At 29.2% G+C, this 21,098-nt stretch overlaps 1 pseudogene; it reads right to left on the bottom strand.

Annotated features, from left to right (window-relative positions):
• Window positions 1-1,279: 1,279 nt before the first annotated feature.
• LOC113370176 lies at window positions 1,280-14,451 on the bottom strand (annotated as a pseudogene).
• Window positions 14,452-21,098: the final 6,647 nt, after the last annotated feature.

Below are 21,098 nucleotides of genomic sequence, written 5' to 3'. Positions count from 1 at the left end.
AAAAGGTATTTGTTGTGCGGCGTTTCGAATATATGTTGATTCATCAACATAATAATAGTTAAAATTATTCCATCCATATGTTTAGTTATTTTAGTTGATTTTTACATTTAATCAAATACAATATGCATTTGAGATTGTCTATAAGGGGATTGATTTCACATATACTAAAGGGGTAATTATACAAGTACATGATGATTTAAATTATATATAATATATATATATATATACATATAATATATATATATAATATATATATATATATAAACACATAGGTTTTTCATTTCAAACGTCGTTACAAAACGAAATAATCCATTCTGAATTATTTTTGTTTCTAATGAGTTTGCTATTCTATATATTTTATAATAACATCATGTACATAATGCCGTAAAATATATGTTTTAAATATAAAACAATGTATGAAAAATTGGAAACGAAATATTCTGAATAATATAGCAAATTTTAGACTAATTGATAATCATTCTGAATTACTTAATGGTAATATATAACATTAACTTAAAAAATTTTTATATGCTGTAAAATATCGACACCTATCATCTTTAAAGTAAAATGTTTATTATGTAACTTTTATATACAATTTAATGTTGTAAGTAAATAGAAACCTTTAATAATGATCTAATAAACTAAATCCCATAACTTTTAGTTATTTAACTACATATTACATAATAATACCCTGCTATAGAGAAACTTACTTTCTTACTGAATGTTTAAGCTACATGCTATTACTAAACTTACATTTATCATGATAAAAATTTAGCTATTAATATATCCCAACTACATTTTTAAATGTTTTCTATGCAATATTTACACTCTGATTATATTTATTATTCCAATTGTAAATTTAATTAAATTACAACAACCTTATTTATATAAAAAATATTTACAAATTAGGTGAACTATAGCTGATTGATTTTTAAGCATAAAAGAGCAGAGAAAAAATAAAAATTGACAAAAAAATATTAATTGTCTGTAACATTTATCTATGATGTATCCCAAAAGTATCAATCAAATTAAATTTAACATTAAACTGCGCCATTTTATTTTACAGGAGATACGTTAGAAAATGTCTGAACTGTCCCCACAATTATTCCATGTAATGCAACGTTATATAATGAATAAATATTTGTTAAAACATTTTTAAATGCATGTTATACTAATTTTAATGCAACGCCAAAGCGTCTACACTTAGTGATACAGCATTTTTTGGTATAGTGCTGACTTTCGGTGATTTTAATGGTAAATTCTTCTATTTTCCTCCAAATCATTTGCAGCACGGTGCTGAATTTTGTTTGTGCAAAGGTGCTCTGACCTGTAAATTATCGCTTGTCGAGGTTAAACATGGCTCCTCACTCCTATCTAAACTAAATTGTCTTTTTAGAAACCTTAATCGATGATCGCATGATTTTGAATTTGTTGGTTGACTAAGATTACTATCACTAGGGCTCAAACACCGATAATGGTTGTATGGCGAGCTGAGATCATGCTCCTCTATTACATCTGCATGCCTGAATTTACTAAAACTTTTTCTAGGTTCAAAGAAAAGGTTTGCTCCTAATTCATACGTCGAAGAAGTTTATGGTAACTTGTTCCACTTGCATCTTGAGAGCAAGAGAGTTGGCTTGCCTCTTATCTGGACTTCTGAGATTTTCAATTGCTTCTGGATCGCTCACACTACTGAGAAATTCGAGTTCTTGTATAAATCATGTTTAGCAAAATAAGTATCTATTTGGTTTTGAGTTTCTTGAAAATTTTCAACATCAAAAGTATAACGATCTCTTTGTTGTGTTCCGTAGTGTTTTTCGTAACAAGACTTTGACGGTGTTCCAGGATCGCTAGCTGATTCAAGAGAACGCCTTTGAAATGAATGTGTTGTCATGCTACTTCTAGCTGGAAGCGATGTTTCTGACGCAGTTATGATAATATTTTCATTTACTCTGAAAAATATACTTGTAAGTAGTTACACGCGCAAAGTGAAATAAAGTCTTAATAAAGAAATAACACACAATTGAAAATAAACTTACCCTTTCATCGGCCTATCCAGAAAGCATAAAAATAAACAAAACATATAATAACTAATGTCTTGATATCAGTAATTTTAAAGTTACATAAAAATATCCGATCTGTTTTTTAGAATTTCGTAAGTTTTATATATAATTTCTTACCTAATATTTTTTCTCTACAGAAAATTATCTGATAATATTTTATTTTATTTAATATGGTATAACTTATTATTCAATTTTTGCACCAATGCCCGGAAAGGCCTATTTTCACTTGGAAATGACGATTTTTAAACTTGTATAGATCATATAACTGTCACATAAAATATTGTATTATTTAAGATGACCATACACCCCGGATTGGCGGGACAGTCCCGATTTTCGCCTTGTATCCGGCTTTATCTAAAAGCAATATTTGTTCCGGTTTTAGGTGTTTGTCCCGGATTTTTAAAAATGTTTTGATTGCCAATATATTTTTAAATATATTTCAACTAGAAAATTTGCACAGAAAAAATGTGAGTATAAGATTTTAGCTCATCAACACCCCCTCTTTCCCCGCTCTCACACACATTCTAAACCGTCTCAGATTTTATGGGAAAAATATGGTCACCTTGTATTATTTCATTCCTTGCATCAGCGATATACATAAAAAAAATCAAATCCCACCCAAAATTAAATAGAAAAATAACTCAACTTTGTAAAGTGTCTTATACCTAAATTGTTAACATTAATTAGCGTTAATCAGCGATATACATAAAAATAAATCTTATCCCACACAAAATTATAATAGAAAAATAACTCAACTTTGTAAAATGTCTTCATACCTTAAATTGTTAAGGTAGTCGAAAACTTCAACACAGGAAGTATGAAGTATGAAATATTCTTTCATTCAGAATAAAAATTTCACAATCAATTAAACATACCCAAGAGTGGGAGGTGTAGGAAGGGGTTTATCGAATCCATGTTTGCCTAGGAGCCAGTGCGTGGTCATGACCCCTTTGCCTTTGACTTCGGTGGAACCTCTCGCCTCTAAAACGTATCCACCGGCTTGCTCTAAATAGTCCCGAGTGGCTTGCGATAAATGGATCTCCAGGGTGCCCCTGATATAGTTTTATAAAAATGTAGTATGAACACAACGTCAATCTTCAATATTTAAACAATTAAGCAAAGGCATAATATATTAAACAAAACAAAATTACATTAATTTCAAATTTTTAGCCGATAAAGCCGATAACCACTTTTCGTAGGCCCATATTATCTAAGCAAGTTTTTAAGACCATGATCTCTACCATCATTCAAAGTTCCATAAACATTTTTTTAATTAGTTACGCAACTCCTATCGTTCGAACAGTTTTTAAATTTTTCACATCGGTTCAAGATTTTTGGCTAAATCGTGGACAAAAAAATTCATTTTTCAACTTTTTCAATTTCTCATTAAGTTATATCTGAATTTTTGAAGTTGGTGTAGCCGATTATGAGGAATCGTTGGCGAATCCTCATACACCTTCGTAGTTCTTTTAATTAGGAGTGTCAAACTGTTCTGAATAATTTAGAACGTCTTCATATACATATATAAATTTTTAGAGATTAAATATGAATTATTTATATGCTGGTAATTTTATAAAAAAGTACACTGCACTATATATATATATTATATATATATATATATATATTTATTTATTTCTTACCAGTTGATTCCATTCTAGAAGCTGTATTGACTGTGTCGCCAAATAAAACAATATCTCGGCATCGTTAGCCCAACTACACCCGCACAACAAGGTCCTAAAATATAGAAATATATAATTAACAACGTGTACCTAAAAATCACGAGAAATAAAGTACAAATATTGAAAAATTAGATGTAAAAACATTCTAAGATTTACTCAATTAATATACATATTTTTTCCACAATGTTAAAGTTTCATATACATTGTACTATATATGCATTTATCATAACCCAACAAGGTTTTGTAATAAATCTGTGAAAATGTATGAAGTTATTTTATGGAATAAAATGCGCAATTGCTCAAAAATCATCTCAAAAAATTATGTGGTTTGTTTAACAGATAATTTTTGATAATAATATTACAAATGATTTTGCAAATCTTATATCCAGTATAGTCCACACTGATGATTTAAAAACTTGATTTGTGAACCATCAATGACAACATTGTTATGAATATCACTTCCCAATATATTAATAATATTTCTATGGATAAATAAATTCTACTGTAAGAGCTTATTATCATTACCACTATGAAGTCCTATTCGTAATCTTAAAGGTGTCCCAGGCAAGTGTCTTATTTTGAAAGTCCCCGACTGGTGCAAAAGATCAAGTGCCATCGAAGCAATTTGCTCAGCATGATCCGGAGTTCGAGTCGGCAAGCCTCCTACGACCATGTATGCATCTCCTATTGTTTCGACCTAAAATCATAGATAGACTTAGAATCGACTAAAAATAAACACGAGTAGAAGTCTGAACCATAATATATTAAATGAATTATTGAGATAAAATTAATGAATTACGTTAAAATCAGACCATAAAGTAACTATATATATATATATATATATATATATATATATATCTACAATGATGAAGTAGCTGGCAGTTTTATTGAACGTAGTCAGATAATTATTCGTTTGAAATGTTTTCACAATATAGTTTATATTTGCTCAAAATCTAATTGGACCTTTGTGCCTCGCCCTGCTCTACATATATATACTTTTTATTAAATTTACTTTAATTCATCGAATGTTACTTGAAACTTTTCAAAAAGCAGGTCAAAGAAGAAATACTTGCGGGGTCAGCTAGTATATATATATATATATATATATATATAATTTTCAAATAAACAGTGAATTTTAAACTTGACTAAATCCTATATCTAATATTCAATAAATTCCAATGCAAAATTATTTTATTTTAATCTTTGAAGTACATGGAAACGATTTATATAAATGATTATAATTAGTGTATTCTAATAAAGACCATCACACTACACGTAATGAGCATAATGCGAAATCAAAATATTTACTATTAAATATTTCATGTACAAATTGCCAATATACCATCTATCACATTCAATCAACAGTATTTAATGTAATGTAATAGTCAATAATTTGAAAAGCTATTAGATACTGCAATACCGCACGGAAATGTAATTAATTAATTACCTTGTACACATTATAAGCGTTAATGGTGGCATCAAAGCACGTGTAAAGGTCGTTCAGTAGATCCACAACTTGCACCGGACTGCAATGGGCGGCTATTGAGGTGAAACCCACGATGTCGCTGAAATAAATCGTCACTTCGGAAAACTCTTCAGGCTGAACGGCTAAACCGAGTTTCAGTTTCTCCGCGACGGAACTGGAAATAGAACAAAATCGCTTAATTTAATGATTGGCCTTAGTTTGATTATAGGTCAGACTTCAGCAAACTTTTAGAATTTATTCTTGACTAATGTTATATTAAGTGACCTGCTCGAAGCGTTCTATCTTTATAGTAAGTGATCTCTTTAATATTTCATACCTTTTTACCTTTGTATCTTGTAATATTGAAATACAATCTCACTGCCGTCAGGTTAAATAAAGAAAATCAAATAAGCTAACCATCTGTGCAAGAATTGTTTATGTATCATTTATCGTTGCGCAAGATATCTACTTAATCTCTGTCGATCCGTATATCTAAATTTTTATTATATGCTCATATTCCAGAAACCATTTATGATTTTGTATTTAATCGCATGCAAATAGGATTATCAGAATAAACATTTTTGACTAAATGATATGCTATTCTACTAAATTTTGACTAATGGTTCAAATACTGGGCAATTTTTAAATAAGACATTTTTAACTTCCCGTAGGGTAAGTTATAGTAATCGCAAAAAAATCGAAAATGAAATTTTTTATATACTTACGTTTCAAAGGTGTCTGAACATTTTGGCATTCCTTAGAAAAAATGTATGTATTCGTGTGTGTGCGGATACAAATTTTCGTCGACGATTTCGAGTACACGGATCAACCGATTTGAATAATTCAAAAAAACATTCGATTCGTATTGATAAGGAAAATTGCCGATAGTTTTTGGCGAAGGCAGGTCTAGCCGTTCCGACGATACGGCGCAAAAAGTCTCAAAAACGGTAACTCAGTTTTTAAGAAAACGGAGCGTCCGATTTTAATAATTCAAAAAACATTTTACTTATGTTGACAAGATGTAGAACTGATTAAATTTTTGGGTAGGCAGGTCTAGCTGTTAAGGACTCTTAATAAAAATAAGTTAAAAAAATGGCTTTTGGCATTTATCAGATACTTATAGAGATTTTAATAATGTGTACACATTTTGTGTAATTTTTTTTGGGTTCCGTACCAAAAATTTTAATTACGGTAATCAAGAGATGGTCTTTCAAAGCCGACCAGTTTTAAGAATTCTAAAATCATAGTTTGGGAGATAGTTTAAAATCTTGAAAATATCGTGTAATTGTGCCATTATTTTTGGACTGTGGTCCCAGAAATGCTATTTACGGTTACGGATCCAAAGTTTAAATGAAAAAAGCAATAAAAGCTAAGCACATTAAAGTTATAACAATTTCACCAAAGCTGTAGATTGCACTTAAAAGCTCTATTTTCAAACAAAATGAAGTAATATTTTCACCCAGTTTCGGTTTGACGTTGAGTTCTGGGATACCCACAATATATATAAACTTTGCACTAATTCTACTATAGTGACGGTTCTAGTTATATATAAGAAAATTGGTACTACTGTAAAGCATTTTCGCAAGACTACTATTTGCAAGAATACAATGAATTTTGAAAAATAAAGATAATTTAATATAATTTTTAAGTACATTCTAGACATAAATAACATTTCACAATGAATGAGTTACCTCGGCAGCATCCTATTTAAGAGTTGCTCAGTTTTCTTTTTTTCTATGTCCAATTGTTCTGTTCTCTCGCGAATAAGATCTTCTAAATTATTACTATACTTTTCCAGCATTTGAAACATCGTGTCGACGAAGTTGACTTTCCTGTTAAGAAGTAAATTAATTATTATTCAACAGAGCAATAATTACATTATTTGAAAATATTAAATAATTAATAGGTTAAAATATTGTCATAAAAATATCAGTCTTCAAAACCGCTCTACGCTAACTCAATATCTAAATTTATTAAAATCATGCAGATAAATAAAATTCCACAAAATCCACGTAACTTTTAAACCCTCAACATAATGATACAAAATGTCATTAATGTGCCAGAAATCTAATTCCACAAACTAATTATTTTCTGAAAGAAAGCTTATTTAATATGTCTGAAAGCTTCAGCTACATTAAACAATAAAGTTTTGATAGGTCATTTCCAAGAAGCCATTATGAAAGTTTAGTCAAAGCATAAAAGTTTGTGATCCTTATCCAATATAAATAAACTTTGACATCTTTAATTCATGCTGTTTACTGTTGTGATTGTTTTGAGTTTTTGGGTATTAAAAATTTATACTTCAAGAAACACTCGCCCTAACACTGACAGTTGACCCATATTTCTGTTTTTTTTTATAAAATATATGATTGTTATGTTATATATATATATATATAAATTCTAAAAATGCTGTAACTTACCGTCCATGATTGAGTTTCTTAAACAGATCATAAACGGCGCAGAAGTCTGGACGCATTTCCGGCTGTTCTGCCCAACATTGACGCATTATGTTGATTGCTTCCGGCGGTGCTGCACCTTTCGAAACTGATGGACGAATCAACGGTGGTGGTTTTTTTACTTTTTCTATAATTTCTGAAGTTAAAATACGAATAATTAACTCAATGAATAGCCATGTATGAAAGGAATATTCATAACAAAAGTATTTAGTTTTATCGGTATTTTTTGGTTTTAAGCTCTTTTATTTAGTTTATAATACCAAGAATAAGATGTTTTGTTATTTTTCAGATAAATTCAATAGTGTTTTTTTATATAAGCTCTATAAAAGCCTACATGTGGGTGGAGTAAAAATGACCAACTAAAATATTTACACGGGCAAGTAAATAGAAAGGTAGATTAAGTTAAAAAAAGGCAATTTTAAAAGAGATAAATTAATAGTTATTCCATATCTTTTAATGGATATTTTTCCAAAATACTAGAACAAGCTTATATTTAAAAAAATGTGCTCATGAAATTTATATTTTGCATTGCTTAAATAATTTAGATATTATTTCGTTAAACCCATTCAAAATTAAAATTAAGAAATTATATCTGTTAGCCTGATGGCTATACCTTTCAACTCTGGCTATGAGATAAAAATAACCCCGGCGACAAATTTTAGAAAAATTGGTAAAACATTTTTATAATTAGGATATTCATTAGAAATTTAACTGAACAAAGTCCAATAGTTGTTTGATACATGCCATTTGTTGTGATGTTAGAAATACATATGTATTATAAAATCTCTAGATGTAGTTGGTTTGGTTTAGTCAGTATAAGCACTGAAATTAAAATTGGACCTTTGTACCCCGTCCTGCCCTACATATAGTATCATAACAGATCGTTTGAGTTACTCACTTATATTACAACATAATCCGCTTATGTACATTATGGTGCATTTTTCATAGCAGTAAATAATGCACTTACTGTTTAGTGATAATATTGTATAAGCTAACAGCTAGAGAGCTTAATTAACTCTGGATTCAATAATCCTCATGTTTACGAAACTTTAATAATAACTATGTAGCACTACTACAGCACTCTATATATCACAAAGTTAATTTAAAAATATTTGTTATTTATATACACAGAATCAATTAAAAAATTGAACTTGCGCAAAGATATATAGTTAATGGAAATAAAAAATAAATAAATATTGATTATATAGAAATTTTAATACTATTTGTAGTACTGACAATATTAATTTATTAAAATTCAAATTATGCAATCGATGCAATTTATAAAATTTACTAGAAAATTGAGATTCTAAAAATAGTTTAGCTTACTTATTTTAAATATTGATTTAATAAATATAAATCAATTAAAAAATTGAACTTGTGCAAAGATATATAGTTAATGAAAATAAAAATAAATATTGATTATATGGAAATTTAATACTATTTGTAGTACTGACAAAATTAATTTATTAAAATTCAAATTATGCAATCGATGCAATTTATAAAATTTTCTATAAAATTGAGATTCTAAAAATAGTTCACCTTACTTATTCTAAATATTGATTCAATAAATATAAACCAATTCAAGAAATTAGAGAACAAATTAGAATTAACACATAGCCGTTCATCTACTAACATCGTAAGATTAAAGATGACACCTGGTTACACATCTTTTGTCTTCGGTTTTAAAATAGTATCGTTGAAATCCATACTTTACTCGTTTTTGAGATAATTGCGGTGAACTTTTTTACTCATGAATCTTTAAGCTCCGGTTTACTCTATATAGTTCAAAGTGGTCCTGAATATGGACATTTTCGAATTTCCTTGCTCCCAAGGGCTCAAATGGTTTCAAATTGATAAAAAACAATTCTCTGAAAGTTTTAGCTCTTAATTTTGTCTTCTAGATAAAGCGCAATTCAATCAAACTTAGAATGGAAATAGCATGGAAAAAAATTTGAAAATTTAAAAAAAAAATTTGGGTATAACTTAGCGACAAATAAATTGAAAGTGAAAATTTCTGTAATTTTTTATTGAAAATTCGACGCTCTGCAAAATTTTTGAACATTTGTTCATGCTATTTTCATACAAAACTTTGATTGAATTGCGCTCTATCTAAAAGACAATGAGCTAAAACTTTCAGAGAATTTTTATCAATTTGAAACTATTTGAGCCTTTGGGAGCAAGAAAATTCGAAAATGTCCATATTAAGGACCACCCTAATTGTTGTTTTACTTAAATGTAATAAATTTTCATCAACATAACGGTGTCTATAATTTATCTTTTACATCGAATCCATAACCACGACAAAACAAAATATATTGTTATAGTTCATTAGTGAAATCTCCATAACCAAACATTTATTGCTGTATTAGGTCTCCGGTTAGTAGGCAGTCTCAGTCATTAATATTGCTAAAATCGAGTTGTGTAGCGTGTAAATACAATTAGGCAAATTTCGTACTCACCCTCGGGGGTTAGAGAGAGCATGCAGTAAGGTTCACCACGAACCACGACCTCCTGCATGATTATTCCGAAGCTAAACACGTCGCCTGGCTGCGTAGCCGGAGCCATACCTTTCTTCGAGCCCTTGTTGCCGGATAAAGCACGCAGGCCTTCCGGAGATGTCCATAATAGTTCTGTAAAAAAATCACAAGTATAATGTATAACAAAATGCATTTCAAAAGAATTATTATTAAATTCAATTTTACGGTTAAAGTAATATTTTCAGAGTGACTAAACATTTCGACAAAAAAATATTTGCTATGAATGTAATTTTTGACAATATCCTTAGTTCTGCAATAATCATAATATTGAACATTTGAAAAAAATTATAATTTTAGATAATTACTTATTAACTTCCCGTAGGGTAAGATATTGTAATGGGCCAAAAATCGAAAATGTAAATTTTTACATTTCTCGACGTTTTGAAGGTTTCTGAACATTTTGGCATAACTCAGAAGAAATGGATGTGTGTGTGTGTATGTATTTATGGAATTTTTCAGTCACGTTTTCAAGCGCACGGATCAACTGATTTGAATGGTTCAAAAAACATTTGTTTCCTATTGATAAGGAGATGTGCTGATCAGTTTTTGGTAAAGGCAGGTCCAGCAGTTATGGAGATAAAGAGCAAAGAGTGCAGAAAATAGAAATCGAGTTTTTGAGAGATCGGAGCATCCAATTTGAATGATCTAAAAAACATTCAATTAGTAATGATTGGGAAAAGTGGTTATTAGTTTTGGCAAAGACAGGCCTAGCCATTTCAAAGATACGAAGCTAAATGTACAAAAAAAAATTATTTTTGTGTCAGTTTTTGAGAGAACTAAGCGTCCGATTTAATTGATTCAAAGAACTTTCTGCTGGTCTTAACAAAATAATTAATTTTGGGAAAAAATTTTTTGTTTCAACTTTATTTTTCAATTTTTTTTTCAAAAAAATTTTTTTTGTATATCGAAAATAATTTAGATTTTATTTTTAACTCTTACTATAGTTCTAATATACTTTAAACAAATAATTTCAACTTTGCAATTCAGTTTATATAATTCTTATAAATATTAGACAATGTTACAATATTAATAATGATCTAATTGAAAACTTTCAATATTCCTCGAACATTTCGTTACGGTACGGGAAGTTCCAGCAATTTGCCTTAAGGCACGATGCCATACACCACTAGTTTTAATTTTTTAATTCATCGTCAAACAAGCTTTTGGTAACGTTTCCGAATTTTTCCTTAATTATACAATTGTGAAAGAAAAAATGAATAAAATTGACTCATGTTTGTTTTGCTTTATTAGTATTTAATCTTTAAGTTAATTAATAGTTTTTTGCACTCTTGCGCGTGTTGAGTAATATGAATAGGTGAATATTGAATAATGCATTATATTACTGTTATATATGAAAAAAGTCGATAAGCTTAAAGACGATTCACTTCCATTTAATGTAGAAAATACCAATCAAAAATTTGAAAACGGTCATTTGACCGGACGCGGTAGGAATAATTTTAATAACTTTGAACTCAGTATTTTGTTATACGAAAATTATTGACAAATATTTTCAGCCATTGTACATGCAACTGATTATAATTGTTTTATATTTATTTATCCAAATGTATTTAGCTCTCATGAATCACATCCTCCTTGCTTCAAAAACCTACCCTCTCAAGATATTTACCTACGCAAATAAGATTGAACAAAAAATAAACCCTTTGGAAATACGTTTAATACGTTTTAGTCTCCTTAATGATTCGAGAGCTTCTCTTCTCTTAAGTATCGAATTAGTTTTCATACACATAATGAAGCTACTAAATCACTAATTAATGAATTTGTTCCGCTATTTATAGGGATTTAATACCTCATCGTGATAAATGAAATCATTTATCAATTGCAAATAGGGATAAAGTTAATTTCTAATACAATGAGTAGAGTGAGATTTCTTTTAAAAAGTGTGATAAATTTGAGCACAGAAGACCTATGTTGTGTGCGGAAAATGCTAAAACATGGTAAAGCACAATTGTTCTGTGTTTTCATCCCTCATGGTGAAACAAGGAAAAATACTATGAGCAAATTGAAAATTTAAACGTCACAAATCTGAAATGATTTTTATTTTGCTATATGTATAGAATGTTTTCAAGTATTTACATGTGACTAGATATTGTGTTTGACGTGGTATTTCTATTCTAATGATGAGATGCCCCAGACTTCATTGTGCAATTCAAAGTATTTCTATAGTAAATAAACATATTCAATATTCGCATATCACCAACAAACTATTTCGTCCTTGTTACGCGCATTAACAATGCACCCACTTTGGGTACTAAAGGGGCTGCCGAAGCCCTTTGTCTAACATAAGGAAACCTGGTAACTATGCGCTGTGCATATTGCATAGTTCTAGTTGTCATGGGAGCAACTTTGCCGTGATAATTATAGCGCCACAGTTACGACAATAAACCAGAATTTCCACCCTTTGAACTACTGAATCTGACAATACCATAATTTCATTCCTCTCGGGGGTTGCTATCATTTACTTGAAGTTCATGCATTTGACAGAAAAATCGATACTGGATTATTATTATTTAGTGTTAGATGATATTGTAGGGCAACATCTGTTCCCAATACTCGGTTTAAATTTAGGCGCAACAATTTTTAGATTTCGAATAATAATAAATCAGCTATAGACAAAGAAGTAGGAATACTAAATATTCTAATAGTAATAGGAAGGAATATAAATACTCTAGTATATTTTTGTTAAGAATATTTTCCAATTATTTCGATTGCTCTTCTGTTGTTTTAGGCTTGGTCTGCCCACAGCTTATGTCATCATATATGTCTTCGTTTACATGGTTTATTCAAAACAAATATTTTTTTTAGATAGGTCAAGTCTAATTTGATTTTGCGTATGTCGGTGCGTATAAATATGTGAAATGTCAGCAACAACCATGCCCATATATTGCAAAATTTAATTAATTTTATCAAAATATGGTCTGCATCAGGTTTATCTTGTGCTTTGCCATCAGCGTGGGTGCACTAAATTTTGTTAATTATGTGCAAATTGCATTACTACTGAAGATAAATAACTCCATAAAAATGTATTGCAGGAATTTGAATAAAAACATTATTATGTACAGGCATATAATATAATAAGTTTTAATTTATATATTTTTTTTTTTTTTGAAGAACAAGAATCTTATGAACTGGGTAGATTGTACTTATCTACACGACATTTTCAACGGAGTTTGATATTATAATTTGAATATATCACCATTTTTCTAATATATATGTTAAAAACGGTATATAATAAAACGTAAAACCAATGTTTACTGGAGCTATCAATATCATATTTTCACAACACTGGTATGAAGGACGTGATATTATTTTGAGGAAAAATTAATTACCGCCTATGTATTACAAAAAAGATGAATTATATGAAGGTTGCTCTATATGCGATAAACATGTTTACAAAATCTGACACCCTCATTTGTCCAGTATAAATATTTTTCTAACGACGTGACATATGATAAATGATACGTAGAACAACTGCGCAAAACTCAGTCATTAATATGAAATCATAAGGTTATTTGCAGGGAATGACCTTAATTGCAATGTGTTCTAGATTTCAAATTTAATTGATTTTGAATGAGATCGTTAGATTCCATATCACGTTTGGAACGTCATGGATTGTGGTTACTTTTGGAGTTTGTGCAAATTGATTTCACACATCATTCACATATATTCTCATAATATATATATATATATATATATATATATATATATAATATATATATATATATATATATATATATATATATATAATATATATATATATATATATATAATATATATATATATATATATTCGATGGTAAAGTCTTGGATTTGTAAATATTTTATAAAGCTTCGAACAAGTAATCCAAAAAGTAATAAAAAAAAGCGTTTCCAAAAATCATTACTTTATTTATTTACTATCGACATTTCGAAATTAGGTACGATCCAGCTTCAGGAAACATGATCTTGATAAGATTTAAGCAATTAATATGTTTAAGAAAAGCAGAAGATGATGGATTTTTTTATATATAAAATGAATAAAATTGTAAAAAAAATAGTGGTGTATAAATAAATATGTGAATGAAACAAACAACTTACCTCTTGCTGATTTTTGGGGAGGTACTATTCCTTGGGCCTCATAGAAAGACGGAAGCCCGTAGTCTGTGATCTTCAGGACCCATCGAGCGTCTATGACGCAATTGCGCGACGTCAAAGCGCCGTGCGCTCTCAGGGGCGACGAATGCAAGTAACGCATACCCTTGCAAAGAAAATAAAAAACTTATATCGCGTTATAAATTATTTGCATATTTTATTATTTTAATATAAACTTTATATGCGATAGACACAGCAACCTCATATTTGATCTATGAGCACAGCATGAACACATTGAAATCAATTTTTTTGCTGCTCGAGATAAGTGATCTATAAAATGTTATACGAGTGAAAATCAGTTGAATATATTAATTGGATTTCGGCAAATGTATTTTTTTTAAATATATACATGATCATTGAAATGTGATCCGATACATAGTATATAGTAGAGATGGGTAACTCACTCCGGAGTTTTCACTCCGATACAACTCCTCCTTTGGAGTGAATCCGAGTGGAGTTGTCTCACCGAATTTGTTATACCCGACTTCCCTAAACTGGTACTAAATCTGTTACTGCGTTTTTGCTTTAGGAAGGAAGCTGTCGCTTTCTCGTCTCAGAGGCAGTTTTATGACCTTTTAGGTATACGTTTTTTTTTCAGAAAATACAAAAATATTACTTCAAAGATACAGAACAATGAAATTGTGAATAACTCCAAAGTATAATTTATTGAATAGTAAGGGGTCATATTTCTAACTACGACAATCTTTGGCCGTGAATGAGAGCGATCAGGAATATACATACCGAAAAATACGCGAAACAAAATACATTTAATCTGGGTTTTCAATAGCCTGAAATAATAATACTTTACAGTGCAAAATATATCAGTGACGTCAATAGTATTTAAGCGTCGATACGGCTTCGAATATAATAAGCCCATCTCTAGTACATAGGTTGTAAAATAAATTATTTTCTGAAAGAATGATCATATATGCACCATATATGTTTGTCTGCTTTACTGTCAGAAAAATACAGTATACAAATTCAAACCTGAATTTTACTGATATTACGAAACATGTTTCATGTAAATTGAAAACGTACACACACATAAACAAAAACATTTTGAAAAAAGTATATAGTACGGGGTTGGGGTCACCAATTATAGACTGTTGTGTTGAATAAAAAACTATACTTTGATTCGATTATAGGAGCACTTAGATATGTGAATTTAAATTGCTTTTTTGTGTTTTGTGATTTATCTACAAAAACAACTTACTTTTATTTCTATTTTATATTACAATTTTTTATATTTAAGTTAAATTTGAATTTAAGTTTTTAACAACTGCATTTTGAATTATTTACCTGTCATCCCTCCCTCCTTGGATAATTTACCTCATTTGTATCTCCATTCAATGTTTAGATAACCTGTTTTTCTCTCTTCACAAATAACATTTTGCAGAATAGATTTTGTTCAAATGATATACTAGTCAATTAACAATGAGTCTTACAAACGATATGCTAGTGCGAATAATTTATAGTCGAACTATTATTCTACCTTTCGGTAGAACATGCATCATTCATCAGTGCCAAATTAATAAATGAGTTGGTCGAGTAACAGTAAACATGGCGAATGAGGAGTTACTAATTACAAAGATATTCTGCAAATTGTTAAAGTTTCTTGGGATGAATTTGATTTTATAGTTATCCATCTATAGCAAAGGCAAAACTAATTGCACATCCCCATAGCACGTTTCCAAATTTTTATTATATTATATAAACACAACTCGGCGCAACGTTTCTGAATTGCGCATATAACTATTGAATAAACATTAGTCCATTATTGTAATACCCAACATTTAGCCCAAACTCTATTAAAAAAACTTTTGAACATGTACGTGAAATTGCTTTATGATATTTATAGAGAGATCACGTCCGAGGGTATAACTACTAACAAAACTAATTTAGTTCGGCCTAACTTTGACAATTATTAGGAATACTTTGCATCTGCGATTTGTAATGTCGCCGTCGCTAAAGTTGCTAATTGGGGATAAAAATAATAATGGTAAATAAATAATAATTTACAGAAAAATAGATTATAGCTTTGTAGCTATGATTAAATTTGACGTACAGGAAATGACCTACCATTTAAGATGTTTGTTCAGTATAAATGCATAAGTATTTTTTCCTGGTTAGAATAGTTTTAAAGTAAGCGCAGCAAACTTCTTCTCAAAGATAACACTATAGAAAATCCAATAAACTCCTTTCCTATTAATGTTCTATTTTATTAGGTTTAAAATGAGAATTATATTTTTTGACATGGTTTATTTCGCATGTATATAATATTGAACAATGACAAATTCCAATTCTCTATGGATCTATATCAATAATTTCTAAATTTTGTTCATTGTTTTTTGAAAATACCTTAAATACAATACTATATTCTCATCTAAATATTTGAAACTCAATATTTTGATCAAGGTTTCTCTACCTTACTAGCTTGACGAGACTTAATTTGACAGGAGAGAAATTCCCAGGTGAAGGCTCTGCGCAGACGATATACAAAGTAGGGTCGACTTGAGAACCGTATTCATGGTATTTTTAATTTTATATTTCTATGTGATATTTTGCTATTTTATATTTAGATGAATGACATAAAATGAAAATATAAATAGAGCAGAAATTCTATTTATTCTGACTTCTATAATGCTGTATTTCAAATAACATTAGTCTGCAGGTGTTTTGAAACTTTTTATGTACTTTCAATAGAAAATAATTTTGAATTATAATAATAATACCCTGGCAAAATAATTTTTAGTTGTTTTTATATGGAGTAATATTACACACTAATTGCCATGTATGCATTTACTGCTAATAGTTCATTTTACAATCACTTTTTAAAACTTCAACTAAAACATGTTTTCAAACTTCAGAAAAGAGCACTAATAATCATGTTCTCTCTTAACTCGATGACAAGTCGTAAAAATATTTTTCAGAAGTATAACATTCTTATCGTTCCTAACATAATCCTACTTATTACACTTCTCTTTATAAAAAATAATCTCGAGTATTTTAATTTATCTTCCATGTCTAATTCCCACTATGTCACAGGGAATAGAACTATCAAAGGATCGACTTTTAAGCTTAATACTACTTTTAATTCAATGGATGGTTTTGGTATTCAACTATTCAATTTATTACCTTTACAAATACGTCAACTAAGCAATCATAAATTCTACAACGTTTTGATTAATTTACTAAAAGCCAACAGTTTTTATGACATTTCTGAATATATTAATTTTGACTTCAAGAAATACAGTGGTACCATCCCCTTCATATTATAAATATCTGTTGTTACTAATTATATGTGATATCTTTCAAATACAGAAATTTTTGGCTATAACTGAGTATTACTTAGCTGTGAAATATTTTTCTTCGTCTCTGGTACTGCTCTTTTTTTTAGAAAAGTTTCTAAACTTTTTAATAATTTCTGTGAATTAATGGATATACAGGACCTCAACTTTTGAAGATGCTCTAAACGAAGACGTAATATCAAGTTTCATAAAATAAAGACACAAAATTAAATTAGTTTAGCGCTCCTTTATTTGTATTTTATATTTTGTTGTTTTGTTATTTGATTGTAAAATTGTGAATTGTATATCAAATAAATCTAAATCTAAATCTAATACAGACACTGACTGCATACAAAAATGCAAAAAAGAAATATATTAGGAATACAAATTTGATGCAGTATTTAACTGTTCATCAAGAATTTCATGTTTGAGCTAGAAAATCCAATTTGCTAGTAATAATCTTGTTCAAGTTAAACACTAAACGTGAAATAAGTATGTGTATGTAAGTCAAAATTTAAACTTTCTTTTTCAAAAATTAATTTACTGATCTTCTAGCTAATACTACAGTTCCACGAAAAGTGTTTTCCAAATATAATATAATGATGGTTCATGCTACTTGTATTAAATCAAAACGCCACTTACGCAGTATTAATAATACTAATAAGTATACAATAACCATTTCACCAAACAGCCTACTCTCAATTATCCTGATAATGGAAAAGCGAAAATATTTTTCCCAAGTACATCATCAATAAAAACTATCCGAACCATAAAGAAGGCCAGCTGAAGTGGCAACTCCATTTATCACCAGTCTGCAACTTTCATGTACGTTGAATATGACAATTGTTTTCTAACAACGGAATGGAAGTAAAACAAATTGTTCTCGCCTGATGAAACTCGTCAGACGTTTTTGTCTGACCACCAGTCACGTTGTGTTTCGCTCCGTTTATGCCCTCTGCGTAGCAGTATTTATGTCAAGTGGACTGGTTCTGAAGGAATGTTTTATGAGAAAATGAATGATTTTTGATGGGAAATAGTTTATTAAGGAGAACTAAGAAACCAGGTATTTTATTGAAGTAAAACTTCTTTAGACGCGACTAGGGTGTAAATCCGTACAAATGCAACGGAAGTGCGTTACGGCAGATAAGATAAGATAAGAGTCGAGTGACAATGATTCGTCATTCGCTCTCGATGATATCATTTCTATACGGGTCGATTGTGATTAGTCGTCGTGTATGTGAATAGAGATCTGTCGTTGTATGCGTACCGGCATCAACGTTGTATGCGTACCAATACCAACAAGGAAATCGACATAGATAAACTATATTTTAAAGTTACATCGTAGTACAAATCTTGATTTAATGAAAAATACCTCAATCAGAAGAATTTTTCACCCTGTTCCTGGAAAATAATAAAACAAATCAAAAATTTGTGCCGTGTACTAAACGTAAGTTTATTGTTTAGAACTTATTTCTATATTATTCGTAGTTTCTTTAAATCTTTGAAGTTATTAAAATGGAAAATATTTTTTAAGCAAAACAGATATTACAGCTGTTCAAAGAATGAGATTATATCGCCAGAAAAAAAGTAAAAAAAGTACAAGCAGTCAATGAATGTAAGTTAATTTTAATTTCATGAAGTTCTTCAAACACAATTACATGATGAGTGAAGTTTCGAAAACAATATTTGTTTAGGCGTTGTCTAACATAAACGAATATTATAGAATTTATTAATCAGCAATTACTTCATTTCATGTCATATTTGAAGTATGACTTTATTTACATTATTGTTTTTAAATATTATACATATTTTCAATGCTATTTTAAATATATAATTTATAATTTATCATTATATAAATGTGTATAATAGTTGACGATGGTGGTTAAATTTATAAGCAACATATTATACACTGTTTATTTTGGCTACGATGATTTGTTTTCTTAAAATAATAGTTCACCGCCAAATTAAATGATTAAAGTTATTTTTGAAATATTTTGCCAATTTGTAGTGTAGAAACAAATATACAAGAAAAAGCAATTACATTAATGATGCAAAGAACAGAATCAAACGTTGAAAAGTTTAATCATGTATCTTTGAAGTTCTGTTCCTAGAAATTAGATGGAAGATTCCTGGAGCAATGAATTCTCTATAATATAAGTTGAAGTTCACTTAAGTGCATATGTAGATGGAGTGCTAGCTGGCAAAGTTAGAAGACTTCTTAGTGCTAGTTTGAAATAAATTTAAATTTTACGAGTTCAAAAACTTTAGTTCATTTTGAGTTATGGAATGCTACATATTAATATGTTTAAGTAAAACAGAAACTTTAATAATAAATAATGAGCGTTTTCTCATAAATATCACTATAAAATATATATTATATGGAAAGGTTATATAATAAGTACGATAAACTATGAACAATAAATAATGAAATAAAAATAATGAACAAAAAAACATAAAATAAAATAAACTTGAATAAACTAAAACGTTTCGAGGGCTTTAGAACATTCAATAAATACAGACAGCGAAGTAATTATGTATGGAATTCGAACAACTGAGAAATGTGTAGAGAAACATTATAAATATTCATGAAAATACAGACTTTTTTGTCTACTTGTGGATGTAATAATAATTTGCAACGCTAAGCAAGAAAAACCCAAAATTTTAGTGTAGTACTATATTCGTTCTAGAAAATCGATGTTTACCACTAAATATCAGCTGCAGACGCTACTTTAGAAGACGATTTGGCTCGAATAGCATACTTTTTCCAAGAACCTAATGTTATAGCATACGAAGTACGACAAGATATAAAGGGAAAAGATTTACAGAAAACTTTCTGGCTGGCGTGCTTCTTTAATATCAATATTGACGTATCTCGAAGATTATCATAATACAGTGAATGGTTCGTAAACTTTTCTGCAAAACGCAAAATTTATATATATATATATATATATATATATATGTGTGTGTGTATGTGTATGTAATATAAAAGCTTTATTGCACAGTTAAAATTTGACATTTATTCAGAAGGTGCTCATATTTTATTTAAGTGGTATTCGAAGTTATTTACGTGCAGGCTTTACAAAGAAAAAAGTGCCTATAAAACATATTACATATTACTCCTCTCGATATTTTTTATACATTATATTTCAAGTCCTATAAAATCCGTATGACTTCCAAATGAGCTATTCACAAATATCCTGTCACGATCAATAAAACATTTAAAAGCTCTGCCGCGCGGTTATAAGAATCTAAATGACGTTTATATCATTCTCGTTGTGAATGACAAAATGTATTCCAGATACCAATAATGTAAAGGATTTATATACACCTTAAGTAGAAATATACACGAGAGAAATAAAACGAATATTATATGTGACACGAGTTGAATATTTATTCCAGGAGAAATATTGTATGCAAAAGCTGGTACTTTGTTTCACTTCTATTAGACAAGTGTTCTAGTAAA

This window comes from Ctenocephalides felis, unplaced genomic scaffold (genome assembly GCF_003426905.1).
Source record: "Ctenocephalides felis isolate EL2017-DRISC unplaced genomic scaffold, ASM342690v1 CF-g0.4_SCAFFOLD_01492, whole genome shotgun sequence".
NCBI lineage: Eukaryota > Metazoa > Arthropoda > Insecta > Siphonaptera > Pulicidae > Ctenocephalides > Ctenocephalides felis.
Note: the sequence above shows the minus strand (reverse complement) of the source record. Positions and strands in the feature narration are given on the sequence as shown.